Source organism: Rattus norvegicus, chromosome 1, assembly GCF_021556685.1.
Source record: "Rattus norvegicus strain SHRSP/BbbUtx chromosome 1, alternate assembly SHRSP_T2T, whole genome shotgun sequence".
Lineage (NCBI taxonomy): Eukaryota > Metazoa > Chordata > Mammalia > Rodentia > Muridae > Rattus > Rattus norvegicus.
The window spans coordinates 83384139-83405247 of NC_141534.1; the positions used below are offsets into that span (position 1 = coordinate 83384139).

Genomic DNA, 21109 nt, shown 5'->3' on the forward strand with positions numbered 1-21109 from the left:
AAACTACTCCCCCAAACCCACATACATTTGTAGCTAAGCAGCTTGCTATAGATTCACAAAGTATAAGAAAGCAAGGTAGTTTTCTCAGCCATTTTCTCTTACTGGCAGGAAGCAATTTGTGGTTATAAAGAAAGTAGATATTTTATTATTTACATTTAAAAGTAATCTTGTAAGAATATTAAAAGCTTTTATATAGAAATCAGTTACATCTACCTTAAATCCTCAGAATATATATCTACTTATTAGAAATTTTTAATAAATCATATGAGAAACCTGAAAGCAGAAGTGGGTATAAGAAATCTGCCTCAGTGAGAGTCATGCCAGCCAGTGCCATTGTTCTTGTTCCCTGATTATAAAAGGACTCTAGATTAACTAATAAGATTATGCCTTTCTGAATAAACTTCAGATTGTTCCTTAACATTTTTTTTACGTCAGACCCAGTAGTAAAAACATCTCAACCTAGCTTCACTAAACAACTTTATTTTTCCAAATTTTTTCTAAGGGTCATCACTGACAATCCATATTTCTAAGTTCTTCCCTAGGTTGGTGAGAGAATCGTTAACTTGCTCCAGCAGCAATGCCTGAAAGAAACCAAGCATTATTATTGTGAGTGCCAGAGATCCTGTCCAGTGAGGGACTGGAAGCCTCCTTAAAGTATTCATATAACTCCTAGATAAAAAAGGGTTGTGACGGTAGCAAGCAGAGCAAAATTCTATAACAGCAAGAATTCTCTGGGGTCATGCCATGTTGAGGATCACCCATGTGGCAATGGTACCCAGTAGGCAGCTTGCCATGAGTTCTAAAGCCATTTGTCGTTCCTCCTGCATGGCCCTAGGCAGTTTTCCAAGATAAATACTGGCTGTTATCTGATTTCCTAGTAATAAATAAGTGGTGATGGCTCTGCGTTTCTCCTGTGAGTTAGGTTTCTTGCGGGTTTGTGTATCCTGTGTGTGAGTGGGTACCAGTGTGTTGGGCTCTTGCACCTTACCTTTCACTTTATTTGAGACAGAGCCTTTCTTGTTCCGCATTTTTTTCTCCAGGCAAAGTGACTCTGAAGCACATACAAATCCTCTTGTCTTCATCCTCTACACCTTCTAGGACGCTGATATGACAAATGTCTCTGACATTGGATCTGCCCTTCCAAAATTTTACCTTATGTGTGTGTGCTTAAGTGTATTATGCTTGTGTGCTTAAGTTTATATATTTGCACATTACGTTTCAAAGAGCTCTTGTATATCATTGGCAATTTTTAGGACCCTACTCTAAATATCTAATACTGTAAGAAGTAAATGTATATACATTTCTAGAAACATGCTTTCTCATAATTTGCCCTTTTGTTCTCATCATGAATCTGAAGTCTAGTTGCAGCCTCTTTTTACCCTGCTCTGATAAAAGATAGCTACCTCTAAGTGTGGTATGATCCCTTGCTGTCTCTTCAAATATGCACAATCTGTTGTAAAGTGCTGAGACAACAGTTTGAAAAAGTCAAGCTCCCTCTAACTGACATTAAGAATACTGACTACTCTCGCAGAGGTTCTGAGTTCACGTCCCAACAACCACATGGTAGCTCGCACCCATCCGTAATGAAGTCGGTGTGGAATGATCACAAGTTATTTTATTATAGCACTTTTAAAACAGACTTTATTATCTAATAATAAACCATTTTTCATTCATCATATTTTACATTTTTTTACCTTGAAGTGGATGTGAAGTGGATGTCATACTTTAATCAAAGAGCCACAAACACGCAGAAATATTTGTCAGCAAATACACTGAACAATTTATATATGTGTGTATATATGTTGCCTCAAGACCCTAATATTTACAAACAGAAATATTAAATTCAAAGTCGCCCACAGACACTTCGCCCCCCCACCTCTGAAAAAAATTTAAATCCTGGACTTATTGTTGAAAAAAGACTGTGATATAATCAGTACCAGAGTACTTTGTGTGTGTGTGTGTGTGTGTGTGTGTGTGTGTGTGTGTGTGTGTGTGTGTTGGAGGGGAGGCTATTGTTTATTGTTGTTTTTATTTATTTTATGTATATGAGTACACTGTTGTTCTTTTTAGGCACACCAGAAAAGGGCATCTGATTTCATTATGGATGGGTGTGAGCTACCATGTGGTTGCTGGGAAATGAACTCAGAACCTCTGAGAGAGCAGTCAGTATTCTTAACTACTAACCCATCTCTCCAGCCCTTGTGGGGTCTTTTTGTTTTGTTCTTTGATAGTTCTGGATACTGAACTCAGGACCTTGTATATGCTGGCAAACTGTTATACTACCAAGCTCAGGACTTCATTTGGCCTTAAGTGCAGAATCTCCCTTCATTCCAGGTGCTCTCCTCAAACACCCAACTCTCTGACCTTGGCTTCCTGAGTGCTAGAAATGAAGGTGTGCATATCCAATTCTGGCCACATTTGTCTATCTGCTGGGACAAGCTCTCCCAACCACCTTTATAAACAACTAGACTAGTCTCAAACTCACACTATCTCTGCATCTGACAGGGTGTGCCACTTCACCTCGCCTAATTATTCTTGAAAAGTTCTTAGGTTAACTCTGATGTCCTGTAGGCTAAGGTAGTAATTAGAGTTTGAGTGGGCTGCTGGTAGTTTTTTTTTTTCTTTTTTTTGTTTTTGAGTGTGTTGGAAGCTTTCTTTACTGATTTGTTGGGAGTGGGGAAGGACTTGGCCTCTGGTTTTCTGAGTTCTTGTACATATTTTTTTTCTTCCCTGATGCCCTAGGGTCTGGGGGTCTCTATAGTGGTGGGGCTTTCCTTTTCTTTCCCTGAAGTGTATGTGGATCAGATCTCCTCTTTTTTTTTTTTTTTTTGAGATTTTTTTTTGAGATTTTGTTTTCCTCTTGTGATATTTTCTTGCATGCATTTTTACATTTTATCTGGAGTTTCTCCTATCAGTACCAGATGTGGAATTATTTCTTCACACTTGTCTGTCACTTTTGGTAGCATGATTTCATTGCTGGCCTTTTTCTTCTGTGGTCCATGCCCTTCCTTCGCTGGGTCACTACTGGTTTTACACATTAAACCACCTTGAGGTAAAAGCATTCTTGAACTTTTTCCTTAACATGTTTTCTTCCTCAACTTTTCCTTTTCATTCTTTCTTTTTTCCTTTAGTTCTTTTTTTCTTCACGATATAGAAGAGTATGATGTTTTCATTCCAATATGCAACATACTAGGAAAAGATGGAAACAAGAGTTTCACACGCTGCCATTTCTCTGGCAAATTTTTTTAAAGCATTTCTGAGACAGCCAGAATATTTTCACTGATGTGCTGAGTCTCCATTCCAGTGTGACCGATAGGTACAGTACTGCAAGAACCGTGTTTAGAAATGTTTAAGAAATCTTTGCATATTGTAAGCACCATAGTTTAAGGAAGTAACGAAATGTATTCGTGATAACTAGAAGTCTTAAGACAATGTCAATTAAAGCTGTCTAAGTACGTTTCCACTCTCTCTCATATGTTGAAAAGCTATGAATTACTTCATCCTTAAGGTAAAAAAAAAATGTACTTGCAACTTAGAGTAGACATCAGGAAATTGGTAGGGAAAAATTAAGTTGTATTTTGCCTCAAAAGTCTTCAAATTATAAACAAGAGCATTATTTGTTTGTCTCTGGTTTATATGTATCAAATATATATATAGTTTATCTTTCTGGGTTTGGTGTCTGGGATATGGGTGTGGGGTGGATTGGGGGAGGGTGTGGGGGCAGTCTCTGGTTGCCTTTCCTTCACTCTCTGCTCCACTCTTTGTCCCTATATTTCCTTTAGACAGGAGCAATTCTGGGCTATAATTTTGGAGATAGGTGGGTGACCCTATCCCCCAACCAGGGAAGGCCATGCCTAACCTCTCGGTATGCTCTGGAGAGGAGAAGGTTTTTTATTGTAGGTATCAGGGAGATAAGACACATGGACATCTTGAAGTGTACAGCGCAGGGAAAGAGAGTAAGTAGTACACTAGACATGGTTAGCAGACTGAACCTGGCCATGAGAAGAGAGAGGGAGTGTAAGCAAGAGAAGAGAGAAGGCCAAGGGAACCAAGAGAACAAAGTGCCAAAAGGAGAAACAAAAGAAGCACCAAGAGCCCAAGAATACATGATCAAAATGTCTGAGCTTATAGAAAAGAGAAAAGGGAAGGAAAGAGAAGCTCAGGGATAGAAGGATTTAGGAGACAAGGAAGTACTGAGAGGTGCCAGGATTTTGTAAGAGGTCCTTGCAATGCTGTGACAGTCTGGAAGCCAGCATCCCCTTTAATACATTAATAAGCATCTAAATTAGTCTCTTGTCCTTAGTGTCTTCGGAAACAAAACAAAATTAAGATTTTTTTTAAAGATTTATTTATTTATTATATATAAGTACACTGTAGCTGTCTTCAGATACACCAGAAGAGGGCATCAGATCTCTTTACAGATGGTTGTGAGCCACCATGTGGTTGCTGGGAATTGAACTCATGACCTCTGGAAGAGCAGTCGGGTGCTCTTAACCATCTCTCCAGCCCAAAATTAAGATTTTTAAACTGTGCAAGATGCTGGGTGTTAGGAAACATCTCTCCAGGGGCAAGGCCATACAACTTATAGCAATGAAGCCCTGTTCCTCCTGCACATCTCTGCCATAAACTTTGTGCTCCAAGGACTGACAGAAAAGGTTATCACCCTGCTTTCTAATTGCTCCTTGGAGCTGCTCATATAATTTGCACTCCATTTCTTTGTTTTTTTTGTTTCTTTGTTTGTTTGTTTCTTTCTTCCTTCCTTCCTTTCTTTCTTTCTTTCTTTCTTTCTTTTCTTTTCTTTCCTTTTAACTAGGACCTCTGGATAAAGGTGTTTAAAAAGTTACCTAACACCTTTGTGGAGAAGCTGTGGTGGACTGAGAGTTGAGTTGATAATTCCCAATCTGCTGGGAAGGAACACCAGGATATCATGAACCTTTAAGTCAGGACTAGTGTCTCAGTGCACTTTTAGCAGAGACCCTGTTTCATGGTGACACACACCATGGTGGTGTCATTGAGCACTAAGGTGAGTGACCATAGCATTGAAATAGTAAGAACTAAAGACTTTAAGAAGCACTCCTTGAAGAAGCAACACTCTGCTTCTTCAACAAGATATGTTTGTTGTTAATAAGTGAAGCCAAACCAATTCAAAACAACAAACCTTACCATATTCTATGCCTAACCAATATACTTTTATATTTTTCTTACAGACAAAATATAAACTCATCATTTTGACCCTGAATTCAATATCAGTAACTTTTATTTTGCTTTTAGGTGACTGTCAGCAGTATACTTCTATACTCTCCAGCATAACCAGAACTTCTCATATATTAACTACAATCCCCTTACATTTAAGAGTAGAGAGCTATGTCAAACAACAAACATTTATCACATTAATCATTGCGATTGTATAGTCCAGTCATGTGACTAGTGAATGATCCTCTTGTTCTGTAGCTGATCTTCAGACTCTTCCATCACAATTATAAAACTCTGTCCTCGAAACTAACATCTATCACTTCCACGGTGCATTCCTGCCAATCATTCTAACATCTTTTTAAATTTTCATTACACAATTCATTTAATTTTGGGGAGGTCCCTGTGAACATAAGACAGCATACATGTGAGGATGTTAGAAAATATGTTTTGGGACTGTGCCTCTCCTTCCACTATTGGGACCCTGAATTGAACTTTGGTCACTGGGCTTCTTGGAAACCACCTTTACCTGCTGAGCAGTCTACCTACTACCTGCTAGTTTCTTTATTTTAGCTTCTGTGTGTTTGTAGTTACTCGCTGTAATGACAACAGCTAGGTGGATTCATACAGCTATGTAAGTGGTCATAGCATTTAACACAGAGTCTCTTACTGTCATCTATGTTTTAGAATGTGTCAACTTTCATCTTTGAGTATAAATGTTACACCATTGTTTGTACATACAATTTTGTCCTCATGCATGTTTTTGTTGATGAACATATGGAACGATTGCATCTTTCAGGTGTTGGAATGATTCTGCTATGGAAGTGACTATGAAAGTTCATCTTGTAGACCCTGATTTTATTCTTTTTTATTCATAATTTATTGACACATTATCCTATCCCTCTCCCCTTGATTTCTTAATATCTCTTTTACGCCTTACCTTTGATCTCTTTTCTGATTTTGTAGCCCATATCTACCTTCTCTAACACTTAACATATGGACATTGTGATACATGTTCTTGTTTCAGAAAGAATATGTGTTTTTCCCCTGTGTCTGTGTTAACTTGCTAAGTTCTTTGTAAGTTCATCAAATTCTTGAAAATTTTGTGATTTTAATTTCCTTTTCAGATGAACGAAATCCCACTGTGTCTACATAGCACACTTTCATTATCTACTGATGAACCTCTAGAATGAACATACATGTAAATTCGTCCTGAGAACTGCTGAGACTCTGCAGGACAATGGCAGGGAAAAGAAGATTCCTCATTTATCCTTATTCCACCCTGGTCACTTCCTGGTTGGGTTTGTATCCTTTTATATCCCCAGATGCTAGTCCTAATTTTGCCATTATTAATAACAAGAATTGCTGCCTCAATTTGTTAGAGATGCAATTACACTGCATTGGAACTTGGTAATTATTTTCAATTTTGTTTAAAAAATAATAGTAATTTATATAGTTTCTTTGACATCTTACTTTCCATAAAGTCTGAATTAGGATTCTCAGATCTCCATATGCCCAGTCCGTAAATTCCTGCTTTTATTTTTGTAAGTTTTGACTGTTTGTAAGGTACATAATGATTTTTCTTCGCTACTCTGATTGGCATACCATCACTATATTCCCATAATTATTGGTAAAATTGAGCTTCATTTCATATGCATTTTGATCATTTGAATAATTTATTAAAAATATGACAATCATGAACCTATTTTTCATTTGATTTATAGTTTAGGTTTTTTTCAAATTATTGTGAATATTAGTTTCAGATATCTTCTCTTGTTTCTCGTGATGAATTTTTATTCTCTCTCATTTGAACTTCAGAAATAATAATGGCATGTTTTTAACATACTTTTGTTGAAAACTGATCCCAATCATTAAATTCAAAAGAAATGAATACATTAATTCTTTGTTTCCCTTTTACGCTTTTTTGAGAACATTGTTCTCTGCATGTAGCAATAACTGTCCTGCAACTGTATTATAGTCCAGATTGGTTTCAACTTCATAGAGTTGTCTTCCTGTCTCTGAAGTACTAAGATGAAAGGGATACACTGCCACATCCAGGAAAAAACATTAAATTTCAGTAAACATATGTAATATTTTTCCTTGACATAACAGAGAATATGTAGTTATATAAAGAAAAACTTAAATATTTTTCTGTGAAAGAGATATATAAATTCAAGAAAGTGATGACTATCTTTTTAAACTAACTATATGAATTAATGGGCACTCAATTTATTTCCAGGGTACTAAACACAATAAATTTATTTACCTTTTTAACAGGAATGAAATGACTCCTATAAACTTGACAGTGGTCATATTCCTCCTCTCTCAGATTACAGTTGGAGTTCTTGGCATTTGCTCAATAATATTTTATTATGTCTTTCTGATAGTCACTGGAAAGCATTTATTTAATTCCTAAAGACCTGATTATAGAACACTTGACTTTTGCCAACTGCTTGACTATTATCTCAAAATGCATTCCAGAGACACCGTTAGAGTTCAGATTTAAATATTTCCTGAATGATATTGGATGTAAATTAATAATTTTTATTTACCAAATTATAAGGGGGATGTCCCTGTATGTCATGTGCCTACTCTGTTCCTTCCAAGCAACCACAGTCAGTCCCAGCAACTCCAGGAGGAGGATGCTTAAGCACAGAGCTACCACGTGTATCAGTCCCTCCTGCTTAGTCAGATGGCTTATCTACCTTCTAAACATCTTGACTCCAGCAAAAGTGTTAGGATCCAGTTACAACAAAAATATTACTACCATGATGAGTTTTGAGTACTGTTCCTTGTTTACTTCCAGATGTGTGGCAACTGCATTGTTTATGTTTTTACTTTGCTTCTCTGGTGGCTTGTGTAGATCTCATGGCCTGCTCAAGTTTCTCCATGGTTTGTATCCTCTATAAACACAAGAGACAAGTCAAGCATATCCATGCTGCTCAGCATTTTCTAAAGTACACCCTGAAGATAGAGCCACCCAAACTATCCTCATCCTGGTGTGCACATTTGTCCTCTCTTACTCAATCTCTTCTATATGTGTAATCTTTACGAGCTACTCCAAAAGCTCAGCACTATGGGATGTAAGTGTATTTATATTTTTAGAAATATGCTATGCAATTGTTATGCTATGGAGTCTTTGCCCTGATTTCCGTCTTTTGAACTGATTTTGTCTGGGACATGGATATCTGTGGGCCGAATTCATGAAACGGACCTTGGACTCTTAAAATTGGACCAGCAAATTCCTGCAGTACAGCTCATTCCGCTTGCCAGTAGTCTGGAAGTAACAGAAGTAGACAAGTCATGTTCATCTGTACAGGAAGTTGAGCACAGTGGGGTCACCTGCTTATGTTTCCCCTTTGTTCTCACCAGCAATTTTAAGTCTAGTTGCAGCCTGTTTTTATCCTTCTGTGGTAAGAGATAATTACGTTCAAATATTGCATGAGCAGGGTCATCTCTTCCTTCTTGTGTACTGCCATGACCTATTATCTATTGTAGATTGCTAAGAAAACTGTTTTAAAAATCAGTCATCTTGTGCGTGCCCCGGAAACAGTTCCTCGGCCTGTGACACTTAGCAACAGGGCTACTGCCGGGTCTAGAACTGAGTTTGGGGGGTACTAAGGCCCGTTGGAGCTGCAGCCGCTGCCACCGCTGGAGCGTTTGATCGTTTGAAATGTCAGGCTTTGATAACTTAAACAGCAGTTTCTACCAGACAAGTTACAGCATCGACGAGCAATCTCAGCAGTCCTATGACTATGGAGGAAGTGGAGGGCCCTACAGCAAGTAGTATGCTGGCTGTGAGTACTCTCAGCAAGGCCGATATATCCCTCCAGACATGATGCAGTCACAGCAGACATACACTGGGCAGATTTAAAAGCCCACTCAGGCCAATCCTCCAACTACACCTCAGACATTCTATAAAGACAGCTTTGAGGAGGAGCCCCCTTTGCTAGAAGAGTTGGGTATCAATTTTGACCACATTTGGCAAAAAACGCTGACGGTGCTTCACCCGCTGAGGGCATCTGATGGCAGCATCATGAATGAGACCAACTTAGCAGGGCCAGTGGTGTTCTGCCTTGCCTTCAGCGCCACACTGGCGGGCAAAATCCAGTTTGGCTATGTATGTGTACGGGATCAGTGCGATTGGATGTTTAGGAATGTTTTGTTTGTTAAATTTAATGAGTATGACAGGTGTCTCATTTGGTTGTGTGGCAAGTGTCCTGGGATATTGTCTTCTTCCCATGATCCTGCTGTCCAGGTTTGCAGTAGTATTTTCTTTACAAGGAATGGTAGGAATTCTTCTCACTGCCACAATTATTGGATGGTGTAGTTTTTCTGCTTTCAAAATCTTTATTTCAACTTTTGGTGGCTTTGTTTTATGGAGTCTTTTATGGAGTCTTTGCCCTGATTTCCGTCTTTTGAACTGATTTTGTCTGGGACATGGATATCTGTGGGCCGAATTCATAAAAAGGACCTTGGACTCAAAATTGGACCAGCAAATTCCTGCAGTACAGCTCATTCCCCTTGCCAGTAGTCTGGAAGTAAAAGAAGTAGACAAGTCATGTTCATCTGTACAGGAAGTTGAGCACAGTGGGGTCACCTGTCGGCTACTCTCTGTGTGTGCTTAGACAGCAAAGAAGTGCGATTTCTTTCCTGACCCTACAGCCTTTAACAAACAATTCTTCTTCCTTACAAATTATGATAGGATGTTTTTGATAGATTTTTACCAAGTGGAAAGCCAACCACAAAGCTGATAATCTTTCTTAGAAACAGCCCAGTTAGAGTTAAAGAAGAAACCAATTTTAACGCGGAAATATTTTTCAAAGGAAATAGGAAAGAAAATACTTGCTGCATCCTCAAGATCAATGCACTGAGTTAAAGCTGAACAAAACAGGATCCCAGTGTAGAGCTTCTGAGTTTGCACCTCAAATATTCCACATTCCTATAAGTTGTCTCATGAAAACTGTGTTGAGATTCAGATACAAGCAGTTCACGGTTTACCTTACTGTAGAGATGAAATGTGAACAGCTCTTTAGACGTGAGTGTCAGCTAAGTCTGCACTGGCCACGTGAGTGCTTAGTTCTGTCTCCACATGTCCCAGGAAAAAGAAATCACCAAGTTCTAAGAAAACAATATTTAAAATTTCACAATTTCAGTATTGCATTATCGATGTATAATGGATTTGATGCTTGTTAAATTTTTCCCAACTTAAAAAAAATATCAGTCATCTTTCAACAAACTCCCTTGTCATGTGATTTGATCACTAGGTGTTTTATTATAGTTTTAAATTTTACAGAATTTTATTCTAATAAGCAGTTTCAAATACATAGAATCATGCCATAAGAGTTATTATGTAATAGTAGACAAAGTAGAGTAGAACATGAGTGTAACTTTAATTTTTTCAAATTCAATTTTTAATGATGGTTCTTAAACACTTTAACCTCCCTTTTAGCCCTCCACCCAACAGAGGTAGTGGGGGAAAAAAAGGATATGGGTTTTGGGGGTAGTGGACCAATTTAGAAAAGTTCTTTATTGTCTGGAAATCTGCAGTTCAGTTCACAGGTTAGCAGCAGCAGCTTGATCAATTTGCAAATACTTCACAAATATGCCAGCAACACAGTTTCAATATAAATAAATAGCAGGTATCAGAAGCAGATGCACTAATTAGCAGAGACAGCCAAGCCTCAGCCTCTGCACAAATCATCAGGAGAGACAAGGAGAAATGTGGGTCTTGAGATCTTAAGTGTAGCACAGCCTTCTATGTATAGTCTAAGGGTTCCAAAATTATTTCTTGATCTCTCTCTGTCTCTCTATCTCATCTCTCTCTCTTCTCTACATGCACATATTTTTATATATGTGTGAACACCCTCACTTTTTAATGTGGTTGTTGATTTTTCCTGCTTATATGTTTGTGAACCACATGCATAATGTACCTGCAGAGGAAAGAAGATAGCATTACACCCGGTGAAACTGGAGCTACAGACACTTGTATGCCAACATTGAATGCAAGAAGTAAAATCTGGGTACTCCAGAAGAGCAATCAATGCTCTCATCCACCAAGCTATCTCTTATGTTCTGAGGTTTGTTTTTTGTTAAATCATAGTTTGTTTTTTTTTTTGTGTATGTATGTGTGTGTCTCAGTGAATGTATGTGTACTACATACATTGCCTAATGACTGCAGCTGCAAGAAGAGCACATTGGGTCCTCTGGAACTGTAGTTAAATGCAATCATGAACCACCTTGTGTACTTGCTGGGAACGGAGCTCAAAATCATGATGAGTTTTTCCCCACTGAGCCAGCTCTCCAGCTCCAAACTGTTGTTCATTGCGTCTAGTATATGGATGCTATAATCTTTCAAACGTCACCACTGGTCTGAAAATGTTATTGAAAAATAACTGGAACAGATGTCACCTTAAAAATATTAGGTAGCTTTACAAGGCAAATATTATATTTTCATTCTTGTAAAATTAAGGAACAAAAAGTAATGAGAGTAAAATATGAACTACTAAGGACAATAGAACCAGAGAGCAGGAAAGGAGGGCACAAAGGATAAATATGACATAATCACATAATGCACATGAATGAAAGTATCATAATGTAATCCATTACTATGTTTAATTAATGTATGCTTTAAATATAAAGTAATTAAAACTGTCATCATCCCCTGTAACATATTCAGTTCATGTTACTCCTATATCGTTCCGTGTGCTGTGACATCCACTTTCTACAAAATTTCTGCATTAAAATATTTTGAGTATAAATTGTGTTCTTTGCATATATTTACACTTTCAGTGAAATATACCTCTAGGAGTCTCCCTTTCTCATGAGTAATTACATTAATAATGTACTTAATTTATAATAAGTTTTTCTACAAGAAAAGCACTCTTTTCATGTAAAGAAAAATATGCCTGCTGTGGACTCCTTCAATCCCCTAGAATATGCACATGCCACTAAACCATGTGCATACCACTGACCTTCTAAATGGTTCAACACCTCCATGGGGATTGCAACATATATAATATGGAATCTGGTGAGGGAGGGGCTTCAAAATCTGACTTTGATGACATTTTTATGAGGCATTGACTTATTATTTTCTAAATAATTTTGACACCACCAAACCATATGTGCAACCCTCTAGTCTGTTTAAAGGGTCTGTATCTATCTATATTTTTTACATTTGTTTCATTCAGATATCACATCTTTAGTTTTATTTCCATTTACCTTTTCACAAAAATAATTTCCTTATTTTTGGTTGAATGAAACTGAGCATGTTTTTAGTCTCCACTCATTCGATTATTTTGTCTAATGCATTATCTGTAAACTTTATTTGCATATTATACAAATTATAACATGATATCCAGCTTCAAATCATATGAGGATTTTACTCTCGTATTTTATTTTCTTTAAGACAATAGTTTGTCTTCTTCTTCCTCTTTTCAACAATTTAAATGTAAACATATTCTAAAGAAGGAAGGTTGCTAACATTAGATATTCCTGACTAAGATTTTAGATAAGTTTATTGTATTTTCTTCTTTCAGAAACTGCACCACTATGATGAAAATATTAACGGTGCTAAAAGATGATGTAATGTTGTTAAATAGAAATAAATGACCTAATTTTAATAATTAAATTGGGGTTATGTGATATAATGTGTATTTTATGTGGTATGTATGCAGTAAGCTCTCTATGACATATGCTGCAACAGTATGGATCATAGAGCAACTCATTTTTTTTTCTTTTTTTTTTTTCAGAGCTGGGGATTGAACCTAGGGCCTTGCGCTTGCTAGGCAAGTGCTCTACCGCTGAGCTAAATCCCCAACCCGAGCAACTCATTTTTTAGGCAAGCATTCAGCATCCATAATGTCCACAAAGGGGCAAAATTACTGATTCGAGGTAGCAATGAAAATAAATTTATGGCCCAGGATTGTTAAGATCATCAGAAAGATGTGTTTCCTGATAGTTGTAACACACAGGATGAGAAACACTGCTCTACAGGAATCCTAATGCTGCAAATTAGGTCAGGAAACCATGATAGGGAAATTCACAGGCCCCTTGGGTACAAGAAATACCATTATTTTGCTAAATGGACACATTATTAAATTACTCTCTAAATTCATATATCTATAGCCATATATTAGTGCAATACTCAGAACTCATCCAAGAAGTTTCTCTGCTGTGCAAGTGGTTATCACACTGACCAAATTGCAGAGAATGAGTGACTCTGTAATGCCAAGTCACAAATGGGATAACTAAACTGCACCCAACATCTCGCCAGCAAGAACGACGCGCGGCGACAGGATTCTTCTGCGAACAAGCCTTTACTGTACGGCTCTCTTGAACCTGGAGGGGGGGGGGGGCTCAGGCAGCAAGAGCACTTGCCTTATATAGACAGCAGGCTGAGGCTATGCTAATTGTCCTTCAGGGATTGGCGGAGCATGAATTACCTCATTAGCATGGTGCTGCTCCCTCATTTGCATATTACCGGTCAACTGATGCCAGGTGCATGCGCAGTACCGTTGTTCACCACAGGATGGCGCCCTACAACTAAACCATTCCCTTCACCAGAAGTTTCAACTAAAATGAAAAAGAGAATGGAAACAGTGTAAGAGCCAATTGTCATGTAGAGTAACAGGAAAACAGTGTCTATTGACTACTACGGCAATGCCACTACACTCAAGAATTCTCAACAGCTATGGTTGCTTACATAAGACAGGCACAATACCTGGCCAGGCAACTTTCTAGCATGTGAGAGGGGTTCATGAGGCACTTGCACTAACTGAAGAGATACGGACAGTTCCTGTCTTTGTGGCAAGAAAAATGAGATTTCCATAAAGATGTGGCCACTAGTAAGCCAACAGAGTTCCCATAGGTGGTCTCACAAATCTATGAGTGTATGGTCAAAAGAAATTGATTTGGGGGGTTATAAATAATAGGTGGTATGAAGGTGGTAGACTTAGGAATGTGGGAGTGAATTTACAGGACTTAGCAGGTCACTATGTTCCTAAGTACATTTAAACACACCTGCCATTTTCAAAGCATAATCAACATAATGTAGTTTAAATATATTACTCCAATATTCATGATCTGCTCTTAACTGTATGAAGGTAAACATATATAGTCCCTATTACCTATTTATAATGAAGTTCTGAGCAAAATAATACCAAACTAGAGGCTACACATTAAGTATTCATGTAAGTTCCTTTTTTTCATGGTGTGGAGAGCAGTAGAGTTTATAAAGAATGAATGACAACTTCAGAGTAAAAATTAATCCATTTTTTTCTAGAAACAGAGTAGAAGAAAGGGAAAAAGGTAATTTATTGCATTTGCTTTCTTCACAACTCTCAATTTTGCTATTCTTCAAAGCTTAAAGAAATCTTTAAAAATGTCTGAGCACTGGAAAAGTCTCTCAGATGTCCTCCAGTCTTTAAGGGCATGAGGCAACTTCATGTTCTTAGTTAGTCTTGGCTCTTTGTGCCTTCTGCATGCCTCCTTGTAAACACTGAGGACTCACAGTGATGATTTCTTACTAACTCCCATTGCATTTGCTCCTGTGATTTGCACAAGTTTGCACTGATATGTAATTGGTGGAAAGTCAATTAAAAGTTCTCAGTCCCTGTGTACACAGTGTCGCAGATCTTGACTTGAGTTGAAAAGCATTCCTGTGAGCAAATAACATGGGACAGGAGCAGGCAGGCTCAAAGCCAAACAGGCCCTGGGAGTCAGTGTGCAGCCCAGCAGATGGATGTTACAGGAGAGTGGTCTTGGAATTGACATTTATTTCACAGGAATTGTGAATCTGTTCTCACATATGGCTCCTTCCATGGTTGTAAATTTTTCCTGATTTCTCCAGAGTATTGGATCCCAAATGCTTCAATGAACAACTTCTAACAATTGGTAGTGGGATTTGATAGAGGACAGGAAGCACCAAGGAGGAGTCTGAGGCAGGGTATACAAAAGACAGAGGGTGGACCAGGGTCATCTCTGAGAGGGGAGGGAGAGATATACTTCCTTTGTGGGAGACATGATGATTTGTAGACATGATGTCAGGTCTGAAGTCTGGAGAGAAATTAAAATGGAGTGACCAAAAGAAGTTTTTGTTCCCTATTCTACTTTTCTTATCTATTTGTGTTTTGTTTTGGTGTTTGCTTATTTTTGCAAACTCACCAAAAAGTTGCAATTGACTTTGCAATCCAATCCTATGCTTTGTTATTCCACAGTGAGTAAATCCAGGGCTGTTTCAGTTCTTCATGCATTCCTTTTGATTGTCTATTTGATTTGCTTTTGGTTTTTGGAGAAAGTTTCCCCTTATGTAGCCCAGGCTGCCTGGAAATATTGTAGTCCATGCTGACCTCAAACTCACAGAAATGCACCAAATTCCTTCACCTGCGTGGTGGGATTAAATGCCAGTGGGTTTTCTCTAATCATTCTAATTGTAACAATCAATTGTGAGGTTTCCATGCATGAAATTTACATGCAGAAAAAAACAGTGACACACCATGAAATAGGTAGTATGTATTTTCATGAAAACAAATGTTTTCATAAAAATGCTTCTTCTGACCAATGTTGCTTTAGTTTTTAAGATACAGAATATCATCAACAGGAATGAATATCAATACAGAAAAATTATACTTTTTTACCCCCTTTTTAAATCCTTGGCATACTTTGTGGATAATCCATTCTAAGAACATGGCTTTATAACACTAAAGATATAGCATTTTTTATTCTCCCAGAAGTGAAACTTGAAGCTTCAACACTCCAAATTTTCAGTGTTATAATCTTAGAGAAATTTACACTTCAGACTTCTAATCTCTGAGCTTCCAGCCTTCTTTTAGGGTTGTGTCCTTTATGCTGAGATCTCTCAGCTTTCTGAAATCGTGCTATTTCCATTGGGATATAGACTTCAGCATGTGAACTTCTGAAGACAAAATTCAACCTAACAATTAGAATGTTTGTAAAAAGATAGTCATAATGATAAACACCTATAATCCCAGCACTCAGGTGAGGAAAGTATACATCTGTGAGTTCAAGTATAACCTGGACTACATAGAAAGTTCCAGGATAGCCAGGGATATGCAAAGTGGCACTGTAACAAAGACAAAACCAAACAAAGCAAACATAGAAAAAAGACCCAGAAGTCATAGAACAGGTCCGGAACCCAGGCAGTGGGAAGGCAGAAGCCATAGAATTACAGCACAAGGTCATGTAAAACTACTTAAGGAGGTTGGGATCAGAATAGGCTACATTACTTCATTTTGCAAAAGACAAGCAAACCCTGAAAATAGAAAAGGAAAGAAAAAAAAGAACAACAACAAAAAAAATCACTAATTTTTGTTCCCCCTGTTTTAATTCTTCTGCAGACTACATTGCTTACATCATGTCCAACAAACACCATGTTTCACAAAACAGAAATACATGCCCCTAGGAGATGAACCTGGTTCTGACTCAGTCTTTTCCCTGTTGTGATTAGACAACTCCTAGGTGCTTCTTTCTTTCTGTCGCATTCCATATACAATGGGTTGTTTGATCTTGTTCACTGAAACGCTTCAGATTGAGAACTCTATGGAAATCAGGAACTTTTGACAACTATGGAATGGGGTATATGTGACAACACAGGGTCAGAATTTCCTAGAGATAAATGCTGATCTTAATAGTACATGTGGTGTGCTACTGTACATTTTAACCACTGTGAATTAAAGCACATGCTTAGGGTGCCTTCTCCTTCCAGGGAAGTATCAAGCGTAGCAGTAGATATGTAGAGCAAGGGTTGAGTTAGGATTCCATCTATGACTCAATTAGCAGGTAAAGGCTCTTCCCCTATTTTGTTTACTTGCTTGTTTTGCTGCTGTAGTTATAAAACTGTCAGGTAAGGATAAAACCAACTGCGACAAAAATCTTAGTTAATTTTTCACTTTAATTATATGCCCCTTCTCTTTATAATTCTTAGTTTTTAAACACACACCAATTTTTGAAATACTTTTTCAATCACAAAATATATATTGAACTTCCATATTTAAATCTTTCTGAGGATTTACAACAGGTTGGTGTGAATGACCAGCTCACAACTGCTCAGAGAATCTTATAAGCCTGAATCAAAAGCAAATGATCTTAAATTAGATAATATACAGTTTACTCTAACCCAGGTTTCTGTTGTGCTCTCTGAAAAAGACATCTCTTACTCTCTAAGTGCTCAGTTCAACTTTCCCCCAATAACATTGTTTCCTGTATAAAGCAGGAGCTGCAAGAATTCAGATGTTTACTTGGTAGTTGTAGTAAGAAAAGCAAAGCCAAGAACAGATGGCTTCTCAACTGGTCTTGGAGCAGATTCTCACCACTGGGCTGTAGGCAGTAATTTAATGATGATAGTCTTATATGTTCCAAAATAATTGACACAAAGACATATTAAGTTTATTAACAAACTTTAAGCAGTATGGTTGGACAGATATTCATCAACTCTACCCTGCTAAGCTATTTTCCAGTCATAGGCCCTGAGTTAATTGCAGTATGAGTCTTGGTTTGGCTTGGTCTGCTACATGTGCGTCCTGACAAATTCCATGATGAATCCTTCAGCAAACTGTCATGACTTCTGGAGCCTCTTAGGTACCTCTTCTATTCTTTCCTCTCCCATGTTGCACCCCTATGCCTGGGATTGAATGTTTTGACTTCTCTGCCCAGTCATAGGCCATAGGAATGACTCTTTATTGATCAATCAGAGATAATTGGAGAGCATTATTTGCACAACATCTGGGAGACTGCTCAATCAGATATGAACTCACGTTGTAATCAAGAAGACTGAGATGGAACCTCAGCTCACACTTAGAACTATTCAAATTACTAGCATGAGATCCCAGTACATGGGAGGCAGAAATTGTGTTGGTGGTATCTACATGCAAATTGTCTATGACACGTCAGTAAGATACCCTGTCTAGAAAACTGAAGTGGCAGAATGCAAGAGTAAGGTTGCTGATGTTAAATATGTCTCTCCCATGCATTCACAATAGGGAGGGAAGGGGTGACTATGTAAAAAGGCTTAAGTAATGACAGGGATGTCTGTGTGATGACACTCCTGAAACCTTAAAATTACTATGTATATACCACTGTAATGTGCATTTCTGCTGCCGGCAGAAGCCTGCCTATTCTACACTACCATCACATGTTTTGCTGTCTTGCACATTGTCAAAAAAGATTTCTGGCAAGCATAAGCATAGAGCTAATTACAGCTTTTTATTTTTCTTGGGTGGGGGGGAGTTGAAAATAGTTTGGTCTGTTTGTTATTTCTTTGCATGCTAAGAATGTTTTGCCTGAACATATGTTGCTATTGTTGTTAGTGAGATCATTGTTTGCATTTACTCACTAAATCACAATTGGCAGCAAAGTAGTGAATGACTTTGTCATCCCCAATACTGGATAGAGCATGGCTTAGCATTGAACCTTTGTATCATCTTTGCTTCTTCTAGGAACACAATGAGCACTCCAAGGATCATGGAAAAGGTTCCTTCTATTTCGTCATCTTTACTTTCTTAAATTTATTTCTGTAATTAGTTCTTATTTTCGTCTAAGATAATATTAAAGCAAAGTGATTTGAAACTAATTTTGAAACCTTCAGTTAGACGGTGATGTGTATATACAGTTGTTAAGAAAATGACAGTTTGTCGGTTGGAAAGAGGCTAAAGAATAGTAAATACATACATTGTATACTCAGAGACTGTTTACAATCTGAGCCCTTCCCAATGGGACAAAATTGTGTTCCCAAGGTGTATACCAGTAGAGTATCTTTCCTGTCATATCAAGATATTGGAAACAACAGACTGAAGAAATAGATGGAGTAGGGCACGTTGATTATTTTTTTGTATTTTTAAGTATGACAGTAAAACATGGTCATGTGTAATAGGACCACCTCCTAAAATGTGCATGCTACTTCCTACTAGGTTAGACTGCTTTCCTGATAGATGCAAATATGATTTATTATGTATCTACAGCTTCCACTTGATAGTGCCCATTTTTAAAACTATAATACCTTTTTTCTGCTGTTTTTCTTTTACCAAGTACACGTTGTGGTTTGCCTTGGAGTTCTCTCTGTTAATTTGTAAAATAAAGGCAAGAGCTCGAGATTTGGAGAGGGGGAGGAGTCGGGAGCGAGAGAGGAGGAGTCATGAGGAGGAGGAGAGAGGAAAAAAGCGAGGAGAGGAGAGAGGAGTCTGGGGAGAAGGAGAAGCTGGAGACCTGTCAAACAAAAGGTGCAAGTGATGAGGTATTTGGGAGCGAGGAATAGGACAGTGTAGGGTGGATCTGCCCAATCTAGACGCTAGATTGTTTTCATATTAATCGAGTTGCGTTTTCTTTGTACGGGCCAATTCGGGTTGGAGAGGTTACTGCAACACGTACATACATTAAAAGACCCTAGTATTCAAATCCTAGTATAAAACTAGATATTTACATAGGTTTTCGGATAGTTTATCTAATTAAATTATCATAAATTTATGTAACGGAAAAAACATACCTTATATAAAATAATTTATGTCAATAAGAGAGAAATAGATATATAGCCTTATTTATTAATTCTTTAGAATTAAAATGTTCTTAAAGGAATATTTCTCTGGGGGGACTGAAAGAGAATTTTAAACACACTTACCTTTCATTTTCCTGAATAGATAGCACAGGAAGTCTAAATTTCTGTGATTTAAGCACCTCAAACTTGTCAGGATCCTGAATGAGCTTGCTGATGGAATTCAAAAAGAGAAAGCTGTCCAGTATATAGTTATCATTTTTTCTAATTTTATACTGATATGAATGAATATTTTACCCATATGTACATATGTGTACCAACTATATGTCTAATATTCATGAAGCTAAGAAGAGGGTAAGGAAACTCTGGGATAGTTGCTAACCAGCAAGTGATTTCTGTGATCTCAACTGCTTCCTCTCCAAAATCAGAAATCATTCTTGTTTCCTGATTCAATTTTCAACTACAAGTTAAACATTTCTAGAAAGTGTATTTTATTCACAGTCAAAAATCATTCATGAGAGCTAGCACTAACAGTATCTAGCCATTGATTGTTAATATAAATTTTTTAATGCAATCAATGGATCCCTCTACTGCATGAAGCCAACAAAGAGTGACACACACAACATGGATTAATTATTTCAAAACCTTGACCTGGAGGATGCAAAACATATAGATCCATGGCATCTCTATTCTCCCACATCAGTACCTGGAATTTTCTAAATAAAATGTGGACATGCCGTACCAACTTATGGTTGAAGAGGAGGGTTTTTGTTGTAGATATGACATAAAAAACAGCCAGAGGCATCCAGAAGAGTCTAGAGCACAGACAGAAAGTAGGACAATAGATATGGCCAGTACATTTAACTAAGTCAGGAGAGGAAAATAAGGAAAAGCTAGAGAAGAACTGAAGACAGAGGAGTGTCTTTTCAAGGGAATCAAGAGGAAAAATGTGCCTTGAGAAGAGCCAAGGGAAGCAGGACCATGAGAAGAAACAAGAGTCTAAAGCCTCATGGACAAAATGTCTGGGTTTATAGAAAAGAGAAGCTGGGAGAAGGGAAAGGAAGGTCAGGTCTAGAAAGATTTAACTTAGATGTCAAGGGTATTACTTAGAGGAGCCAGTACTTTGTAAGCAGAACTTGCAATGTTGTGGGAGTCTTGCAGCTTGGATCTGATATGACAAGTTATTAGGCACGTCAGTTATCCCTTTTCCCTGCTTGTCTTTGGAAGCAAACAATTTTGAGATGCTGAAACTCTCTAGGATGTTGGGTGATAGGAAAAGGCTCTCTAGAGGCAATGCCATGTAACTTGCCTATAATTTAATAGCAGTGAATCCCTATTCCTTCTGAATGCCTCTCTGCCATACCCTTTGTGCTTCAAAGATCGACAGAAAAGTTCTCTTCTTACCCAAAGCGATCT

At 37.8% G+C, this 21109-nt stretch overlaps 1 protein-coding gene and 4 pseudogenes across 3 annotated transcripts in view; 4 read left to right on the forward strand and 1 right to left on the reverse strand.

Annotated features, from left to right (window-relative positions):
* Positions 1195 to 1399, forward strand: Vom1r-ps49 (vomeronasal 1 receptor pseudogene 49; annotated as a pseudogene).
* Positions 2547 to 3380, reverse strand: LOC148007235 (ribosomal L1 domain-containing protein 1-like; annotated as a pseudogene).
* On the forward strand, positions 7475 to 8357 carry Vom1r-ps50 (vomeronasal 1 receptor pseudogene 50; annotated as a pseudogene).
* On the forward strand, positions 8820 to 9673 carry LOC148007236 (protein YIPF5 pseudogene; annotated as a pseudogene).
* A 4012-nt stretch (positions 9674 to 13685) lies between these two features.
* The window catches only part of Vom1r42 (vomeronasal 1 receptor 42), a 40627-nt gene continuing 33203 nt past the window's right edge, over positions 13686 to 21109 (forward strand). For all 3 annotated transcript variants that reach the window (XM_087580002.1, XM_087580024.1, XM_087580013.1), the window contains exon 1: positions 13686 to 13792. The gene's annotated coding sequence lies outside the window, so the exon portion shown is untranslated. The remainder of the gene's footprint in view (positions 13793 to 21109) is intronic.